General features: G+C 46.4%; 1 long non-coding RNA gene across 1 annotated transcript; it reads right to left on the reverse strand.

Moving 5' to 3' along the window:
- Positions 1 to 544: 544 nt before the first annotated feature.
- LOC131495955 (uncharacterized) lies at positions 545 to 3106 on the reverse strand. The gene is made up of 3 exons (XR_009254202.1): positions 2091 to 3106; positions 1601 to 1625; positions 545 to 965 (listed from the first exon to the last, which is right to left on the reverse strand). It is a non-coding gene; the product is annotated as an uncharacterized LOC131495955 (long non-coding RNA).
- Positions 3107 to 10044: the final 6938 nt, after the last annotated feature.

Below are 10044 nucleotides of genomic sequence, written 5' to 3' on the forward strand. Positions count from 1 at the left end.
TTATTGTGCAGTGTCAGTGACACATATCTCCTAGGGAAGGACACACCTCTCTTTGTGTCTCTCTCCGTCTCTCTAATGAATGTGTGTGTCTCTTTCTCTTAGTGTGTTTCCCTGTCTCTTTCCCTGTCTGTCAGTTTCTGTCTGACTCAAACATACAGGCACTCACACACACACAAACACACACACACACACACACACACACACACACAGTGAATACATTGTCTTCCTCACACTGTAAACATGTACACAGGTTTCCCCTGGGAAACCTGTCTTTTCTCCTCACCCTCAAGCCTCTGTCCTACAGGGAACCTGGAGTCAGGGTATCTCTCCAGACTGATGCCGGCAGGAATATCCCAACTTCCTGACCACATAGATTATTTCATCAGCAGAGGACTGATTCCAAAGTACATACCATATTTCGTTGCTCCCGCGGCCACCTGATTGTAGAGAAAAGAAACACCATCAGGGTCAGATCATGATGAACTCTCATTGCACTGGGCTTTCATTCTCCTCTGGACTTTAGGAAACTAGATGGCACACAGTGCTTGAGTCAAAGGTCCCCAATAGCAAATGAATAGCATGCCCGTCAGAAGTTGTTCTTTACTGGGGATGTGTCTCTGAAGACCATTTAGGGTGCCGACTACAAAATTCCTCACCCAAGCAGGAAATAAAGCTACTCAGGAAAAGATCATATGACACTGTTTCTTAGCAGGATTGGCATTGCCAGTGGTTAATGTGCTCTTGATCAAGTTACAGTTGGTAAGGGACAACCACTCACCAATCTCCCTACGACAGAATTGAATGCTATCATGTAAAATGTACATAGTCCTATGTCACCGAATATGAGTGGAGATACACTAAGTAATCAACGTGTCTTCCATAGGCAAAGACAGGCAGGCTCACCTCAGCAACACCTTGGTGTCTCCTGACAGGAATGGCCCACACATTTTCCTCCTTAGGGACACCTAGAAGCATACAGAATATATGCTCAACAGTATGTTGTCGGTAATGCTCAAGAATACCGCAGGGACTGATCCTTGATAAGAAAATGCGCCACAGCATATGCAGGCTTTGGTTGCTTGCATGGACTGAATGTCACTGCTGACCACGCTCAGCTGTATTTCTTGAAGTGTGCGCTATGAGGAGCTTTTGGAGAAAGTGGACATTGGCCATTGTGCAGTGTCAGTGGCACATATCACCTGGCAAAACTCACATCTCTCTCTCTCTCTCTTTTTTCCATATGTCTGTCTCTTTCTGTGTGTGCCTGTCTCTCTGTCTGTGAGGCTCTCAAGTAAACACACACACGTACACATGTACACACACTCACAGTTACACTACATACAGACACATACAGAACAACACCAAGACTCATGCACAGAGCATCACTCTGCAATCAAGGAATACATTCTCTTTCTCATACTGTGGAAACATGGACATAGTTTTTCACCTAGGACTTCGGTCTCACACCCCCCACTTGGCCTAAGACGTCCCAGGTCTCTGGAATCAGGGTAGCTCTCCAGATTGAACACAACAAGAATGCCCCACCTACATCAACATCTAAACGTTTTCCTCAGCAAGAAACTGTTTCCAGAATACGTACCTTCTTCTCGTGCTCCTATGGCCACCTGAATGTTAGGAAAGAAAACACCATCAGGGTGAGATCACGATATACAGTATTTGCACCACCCTTGAGTTCTCTTCGTGACTTTAGGATACAAGATGGGACACAGTGGTTGAGTCAAAGGCCACAAAAGCAAATGAATAAGATGCCTGTATGATGTTGTTTTCCCTGGGGATGTGTCTAAAGAACACTTAAGATGCAGAGTACAAAATTCTTCCCCCAAGGAGGGAATATTGCTGCTAACGAAAAAGATCCTTTGACACTGTTTCTTACCATGTTTGGCACTGCCAGTGGTCAATGTCCCCCTGACCAAGGTTACAGTTGGCAAGAGGCAAGCACTCCCCACTCTCCCCACCAGGGCAAGTAACAATATCATCTAAAATGCACATTATCATATTTACAACAGAAGTTGATTGGAAAGACACTAAGAAAGCACTTGTATGTCTCAGGGAACGACAGGCAAGCTCACCTCTGCAACAGTCTTTTGCCTCCTTACTGCAACGGACTGCAGCTCTTTCTCCACAGGGACACCTAGAAGGACACAGAAAACAGGTCAGTACATTGTTGGTGCTGCTCAAGAATAACTCAGGGACTGTTCCGTGATATGAATATGGGGCAGGCCATACAGAGGTTTTGGTAACCTGCATGGACTGCATGTGACTGCTGAGCCTCACTCAGCAATAATCTTTGAAGTGTGCAGTAGGAGGAGTTTGCTGAGACACTAAACATCGGACATTGTGCAGTGTCAGTGGCACATATCTCCCGGGGAAACACACCTCTCTCTCTCTCTCTCTCTGTCTCTGTCTCTCATGTCTCATTCTCTTTGTAAGTTTCTCTGTCTCTTTCTCTGTCCCTCAGGTTCTGCCTCTCTCAAACACACTTGTGCGTCCACACACACACACACACACACACACCACACACTGATTATATTTTCTTCCTCACACTGTAAAAATGGACATAGGTTTCCCCTGGGAAATCTGTCTTCTCTCCACACCCTCAAGCCTCTGTCCTACCAGAACCCTGGCGTCAGGGTAGCTCTCCAGACTGATGCCATCAGGAATGCTCCAGCTTCCTGAACATATAGATTCTTGCATCAGCAGGAGACAGATTCCAAAATACATACCATGTTCCATTGCTCTCTTGACCTGAATGTAGAGAAAGGAAACAACACCAGGGTGAGATCATGATGTAAACTCATAGCACTGCTCTTTGGTTCTCCCCTTGATTTTAGGAAACCAAATAGCACACAGTGCTTGAGTCAAAGGTCCCCAAAAGCAAATGAATAGTATGCCTGTAAAAGGATTTTTTTCGCCTGGGATGTATCTGCCAAGACCACTTAGGATGGCGACTACAAAATTCTTCACCCAAGCTGGAAAAATTGCTGCCTACGAAAAAGATCCTAGGACACTGTTTGTTACCAGGTTTGCCGCTGCCAGTGGTAAATGTCCCCCTGACCAAGGTTACAGTTGGCAAGAGCCATATACTCACCACTCTCCCCACCAGGGAAAGTAAGAATATCATCTACCATGTAAATGTTAATATTTACAACAGAGTTGATTAGAAACACCCTAAGAACACACTTGTGTTCCTCAGGGAAAAACAGGCAAGCTCACCTCACCAACAGCCTGGTGCCTCCTTAAAGGAGCGCCCCGCTCCTTTTCCTCCTTCGGGACACCTAGAAAGACACAGAATACACGTCAGTACCTTGTTGGTGCTGTTTAAGAATAACACAGGGACTGTTCCTTGATATGAACATGGGCAGGAGCACATGGAGGCTTAGGTTACCTTCATGGACTGAATCTTACTGCTGAGCCACGCTCAGCTGTATTTCTTGAAGTATGCACTATGAGGAGTTTTTGAGAATGTAGACATTGGTCATTGTGCCATGTCAGTGGCACATATCTCCAGGGCAAACCCACATCTCTCTATCTATCTCTCCCAGTCTTTCAATGTGTCCGTCTTTTTATGTGTGTGTTTTTGTCTGTCTCTGAGTGTCTCAAGAAAACATACACACACACACACAATCACGTGACATACACACACATACCGAACAACCCCAAGAGTCATGCACACAAAATCACTCCGCCCACAAGGAATACATTATCTTTCTCATACTGTAGAAATATCGTATAGTTTTTAACCTGGGACATCGGTCCTTCCTCCACCCTCAAGCACCAGTCCTCCCAGGACTCTGGAATTAGGGTAGCTCTCCAGACCGAAGACAACAAGAATGCCCCACCTACATCACCACCTAACATTTTCCTCAGCAAGACACTGTGTCCAGGATACATACCTTTTTCCCTTGCTCCTGCGGCTACCTGAATGTTAGGAAAGAAAACACCATCAGGGTGAGATCATGATATACGGTATTTGCACCACTCTTTGGTTCTCTTGGTGACTTTCGGATACAAGATGGGACACAGTGGTTGAGTCAAAGGCCACAAAACCCAATGAATAGGATGCGTGTCAGAAGTTGTTTTTCCCTGGGATGTGTCTCAAGACCAATTAGGATGCCAACTACAAAATTCTTCACCTATGTAGGAAAAATTGCTGCTGACGAAAAATATCCAATAACACTCTTTCTTACCAGGTTTGGCACTGCCAGTGGTAAATATCCCCCTGACCAGGGTTACAGTTGGTAAGAGGCAGCCACTCACCACTCTCCCCACCAGCAAAAGTAACAATATCATCTCAAATGTACATTGTCACATATACAACAGAAGTTGATTGGAAAGGCTCTAAGAAAGCAATTGTGTTTGTCAGGGAAAGACAGGCAAGCTCACCTCAGCAACAGCCTGCTGCCTCCTTTCAGGAATGGCCAGCAGCTTTTTGTCCTTAGGGACACCTAGAAGGACACAGAATACACATCAGTACCTTGTTGGTGCTGCTCAAGAATAACTCAGGGACTGTTCCTTGATATGAACATGGGCCAGAGCATATGGAGGCTCTGGTTACCTGCATGGACTGAATGTTACTGCTGAGCGACCGTCAGCACTATTCCTTGAAGTGTGCAGTATGAGGATTTTTTTGAGAATGCAGATATTCGTCTTGTGAGGTGTCAGTGGCACATATCTCCGGGGGAAAAACACATCTCTCTCTCTCTCTCTCTCTCTCTCTCTCTCTCTCTCTCTCTCTCTGACCTCACTCTGTTATGAGTGTGTCTCGTTCTCTTTGTGTGTTTCCCTGTACCTCATTTTCTGTCTCTCTCAAACACGCGTGTGCGCACACACACACACACACCACAGTGAATACATTGCCTTCTCACATTGTAAACATGGAAATAGGTTTTCCCCTGGGAAATCTGTCTTGTCTCCACACCCTAAAGCCTCGGTCCTACAAGGGACCTAGAGTCAGGGTAGCTCTGCAGAATGATGCCCCAGATTCCTGCCCCAGATTCCTGACCATATGGATATTTTCATCAGCAGGAGACAGATGCCAAAATACCTACCATATCCCATCGCTCTCTGGACGACCTGAATGTAGAGAGAAGAAACACTATCAGGGTGAGATCATGATGTACACTCATAGCACTGCTCTTTGGTTCTCCTATGACTTTAGGAAACTAGATGGCACACAGTGCTTGAGTCAAAGGGCCCCAAAAGCAAATGAATAGGATGCCTGTCAGAAGTTGTTTTTCCTGTGGATGTGTCTCTCGTGAACACTTTGGATGCCGAGTACAAAATTCTTCACCCAAGTAGGAAAAATTGCTGCTGATGAAAAAGTGCTGATAACACTCTTTCTTACCAGCTTTGGCATGGCCAGTGGTAAATGCCCCCTGACCAATGTTAAAAATGGCAAGAGCCACCCACTCACCAGTCTCCCCAGCAGGGAAAGTAGCAATACCAACTAAAATGTACATTGTCGTATTTACAACAGAAGTTGATTGGAAAGACTCTAAGAAAGCACTTGTGAGGGGCGTCAGGGTGGCGCAGTCGGTAAAGCGTCCGACTTCAGCCAGGTCAAGATCTCGCAGTCTGTGAGTTCGACCCCCGCATCAGGCTCTGGCCTGATGGCTTGGAGCCTGGAGCCTGTTTCCGATTCTATGTCTCCCTCTCTCTCTGCCCCTCCCCCGTTCATGCTCTGTCTCTCTCTGTCCCAAAAAAAAATAAAAAACGTTGAAAAATAATTTTAAGAAAGCACTTGTGTTCCCCAGGGTAAGACAGGCAAACTCACCTCAGCAAAAGCCTGCTGCCTCCTTTGAAGAATGGCCCGCAGCTTTTCCACCTTACGGACATCTAGAAGGAAACAGATTACATGTCAGTATCTTCTTGGTGCTGCTCAAGATTACCTCCGGGACTCTTCCTTACATGAACATGGGCCAGAGCATACGGAGGCTTTTGTTACCTGTAGGGACTGTTACTGCTGAGCCACACTCAGCAGTATTCCTTCAAGTGTGCAGTATGCAGAGATTTTTGAGAATGTACACTTTGGTCATTTTTCAGTGTCAGGGGCACATATCTCTTGGGCAAACCCACATCTCTCTCTCTCTCTCTGTCTCTCTCTCTTTCAATGTGTCTGTCTCTTTCTGTATGTGGCTTTGTCTCTGAGTCTCTCAACAAAGGACACACACAGACACAACATACACAATCACAATCCCGCGACACACACACACATAAAGAACAACCCCCAGAGTCAACACAGAAAATTACAACCGCACACAAAAAACACAGTTGCTTTCTTCTACTGTAGAAACATCACCTAGTTTGTCACTTGGGATGTAGGTCTTTCCACCAGTCCTCCCAGGACTCTGCATTGTAGATATTGGTCATTGTCCTGTGTCAATGGCCCATATCTCTGGGCCAACGCACATCTCTGTCTCTCACTCTCCCTCTCCTTCATTGTGTCTGTCTCTTTCTGTGTGTGGCTCTGTCTCTCTGTCTGTGAGTCTCTCAGGAAAACACACAAACACACAGAGATACGCATACACACTGACAGTCATGCGACATACAGACACATACAGAACAACCCGAAGACTCGTGCACAAAGAATCACACGGAGCGGAAGGAATACATTATCTTTCTCATCGAAAGAAACATGGACATAGACTTCACCTGGGATGTCGGTCTTTCCCCCCGACACTCAAGCACCATTCCACCAAGACCCTGATATCTGGGTACTCTCCGGACTGAAGAAAACAAGCATACCCCACCTAAACCGCCTCCGAAACATTTTCCTCAGCAAGAAACAAGGCCCAAAACACATACCTTTTTGTCGTGTTCCTACGGCCACCTGGATGATAGAAAAGAAAACAACATCAGGGTGAGATCATGATATACACTATGTGCAACACTCTTCAGTTTCTTGGTGACTTTGGACACAGGATGGACACAGCGATTGAGTCAAAGTCCACGAAAGCAAATGAATAGGATGCCTATCACAAGTCATTTTTCCTAGAGATGTGTCTCTAAAGAACACTGAGGATGCAGCCTACAAAATACTTCACCAAACAGGGAAAAGTGCTGCTGCCGAAAAAGATCCTAGGACACTGTTTATTACCAGGTTTGCAACTGCCAGTGGTAAATGTCCCCCTGACCAAGGTGACCGTTGGCAAGAGGCAACCACTCTCCACTGTCCCCATCAGGGAAAGTAACAGTATCATCGAAAATGTAGACTGTCATATGTACAGCAGGGTTTGATGGGAAAGCCTCTAAGAAAGCAATTGTGTTCCTCATGGAAAGACAGGCAAGCTCACCTCAGCACCAGCCTGCTGCCTCCTATCAGGATGGGGCCGCCGCTTTTTCACCTTAGCGACACCTACAAGGACACAGAATACATGTCAGTGTCTTCTTGATGCTGCTCAAGAACGCCTCCGGGACTCTTCCTTATATGAACACGGGCGAGAGCACACGGACGCTTTTGTTAACGGCATGGACCGAATGGTACTGCAGAGCCACGCTCAGCAGTATTCCTGGAGGTGTGCAGTATGCAGAGATTTTTGAGAATGTAGACTTTGGTCATTTTTCAGTGTCAGTGGCACATATCTCGTGGGCAAGCTCACGTCTGTCTGTCTCTGTGTCGCTCTCTCTCTCTCACCCTCTCTTGAAATGTGTCTGTCTCTTTCTCTGTGTGGCTTTTTCTCTGCGTCTCTCAAGAAAACACACACACACGCAGACATACACTGTCACGATCCCGACACATACAGCCACATACAGAACAACCCCCAGACTCAACACACAAAATTACACCGCACACAAGGAATACAGTATGTTTCTTCTACTGTAGAAACATCACCTAGTTTGTCACCTGGGACGTTGGTCCTTCCTCCCCCACCCTCGAGCACCAGTCCTCCCAGGACTCTGAATTGTACATATTGGTCATTGTCCAATGTCAGTGGCCCATATCTCTGGGCCAACCCACATCTCTGTCTCTCTCTCTCCCTCTCTTTCACTGTGTCTGTCTCTTTCTGTGTGTGGCTCTGTCTCTCTGTCTCTGAGTCTCTCAAGAAAACACACACACACACCCACACACGCATACACACTCACAATCATGCGACATACAGAGATACAGAACAACCCCAAGACTCATGCACACACAATCACACGGCACAGAAGGAATACATTGTCTTTCTCATACTATAGAAACATGGACATAGATTTCACCTGGGATGTCGGTCTTTCCCCCCCACACTCAAGCACCAGTCCCCTCGGGACTCTGACACCCGGGTACTCTCCAGACTGAAGACAACAAGAATACCCCACCTACACCTCATCGGAAACATTTTCCTCAGCAAGAAAGAGTTTCCAGGACACATACCTTCTTCTCGTGCTCCTACGGCCACCTGAATGTTAGAAAAGAAAACACCATCAGGGTGAGATCATGATGTCCAGTATGTGTACCATTGTTCGGTTCGCTTGGTGAATTTGAGATTCAGGATGGGACACAGTGTTTGAGTCAAAGGCCACAAAAGGAAAGAGAATATGCCTGTCCGAAGTCGTTTGTCCTGGAGATGTGTCTCTAAAGAACACTGAGGATGCAGCCTACAAAATTGTTCACCCAAAAGGAAAAAGTGCTGCTGCCGAAAAAGATCCTAGGATGTTGTTTATTTCCAGGTTTGGCACTGCCAGTGGTAAATGTGCCCCTGACCAAGGGGACAGTTGGCAAGAAACAACCATGGAAATTGACCATATGTTTCTCCCCACAGGGAAAATAACATTATCATCTCAACGGTACATTGTCACATTTGCAACAGATGTTGATTGCAAGGACTCTAAGAAATCACGTGTGTTCCTCAAGGAAAGACAGGAAGCTTACCTCAGCAACAGCCTGGTGACTCAAGACAGGATGCGGCCGGCGCCTTTCCTCCTCAGGAACACCTACAAAGACCAGAATACCTGTCAGTACCATGTTGGTGCTGCTCAAGTATAACTCAGGGACTGTTCCTTGATATGAACATGGGCCAGAGCATATTGAGGCTTCGGTTACCTGCATGGACTAAGTGTCACTGCTGAGCCATGCACAGCAGTATTCCTTGAAGTGTGCAGTAGGAGGTGTGTGTGAGAATGTAGACATTCATCATTGTGCAGTGTCAGTGACACAGATTCTCTGGGCAAATCCACATGTATCTTTCTCTGTCTGTCTTGCAGTGTGTCTGTGTCATTTTGTGTAGCTTACTCTGTGTGTCTCTCAAGAAAACACACTCAACACACATTCACAGTCACAATCACGTGACACACAGACACACCACAGAACAACCCCAGGACTCATGCCCACAGAAACACACCTCACTCGAGGAATACATTATCTTTGTCCTACTGTAGAAATATCATATGGTTTCTCACCTGGGATGTAGGTCCTTCCCCCAACTCACAAGCACCCGTCCCCCCAGGCCTCTGGGATTAGGGTAGTTCTCCAGAATGAAGACAACAACAATGCCCCACCTGCATCACCATCTAAATATTTTCTCAGCAAGAAACAGTTTCCAGGATACATACCTTTGTCCTGTGCTCCTACAGCCACCTGAATGTTAGGAAAGAAAACACCATCAGGGTGAGATCATGATATACCCTATTTACACCACTCTTCAGTTCTCTTTGCGTCTTGACCATACAAGATGGGACACAGCGGTTGAGTCAAAGGCCACAAAGCAAATGAATGGGATGCCTGTCAGAAGTTGTTTCTCCTGGGGATGTGTCTCTCTAGAACACCGAGGATTCCTGCTACGGAATTCTTCACCCAAGCAGGACAGATTGCTGCTGACGGAAAAGATCCTAGGACACTGTTTGTTAACCAGGTTTGGCACTGCCAGTGGCAAATGTCCCCCTGACCAAGGTGACCGTTGGCAAGAGGCAACCACTCTCCACTGTCCCCATCAGGAAAAGTAACAGTATCATCGAAAATGTAGACTGTCATATGTACAGCAGAGGTTGATGGGAAAGCCTCTAAGAAAGCAATTGTGTTCCTCAGGGAAAGACAGGCAAGCTCAC

Source organism: Neofelis nebulosa, chromosome 15 (genome assembly GCF_028018385.1).
Source record: "Neofelis nebulosa isolate mNeoNeb1 chromosome 15, mNeoNeb1.pri, whole genome shotgun sequence".
NCBI lineage: Eukaryota > Metazoa > Chordata > Mammalia > Carnivora > Felidae > Neofelis > Neofelis nebulosa.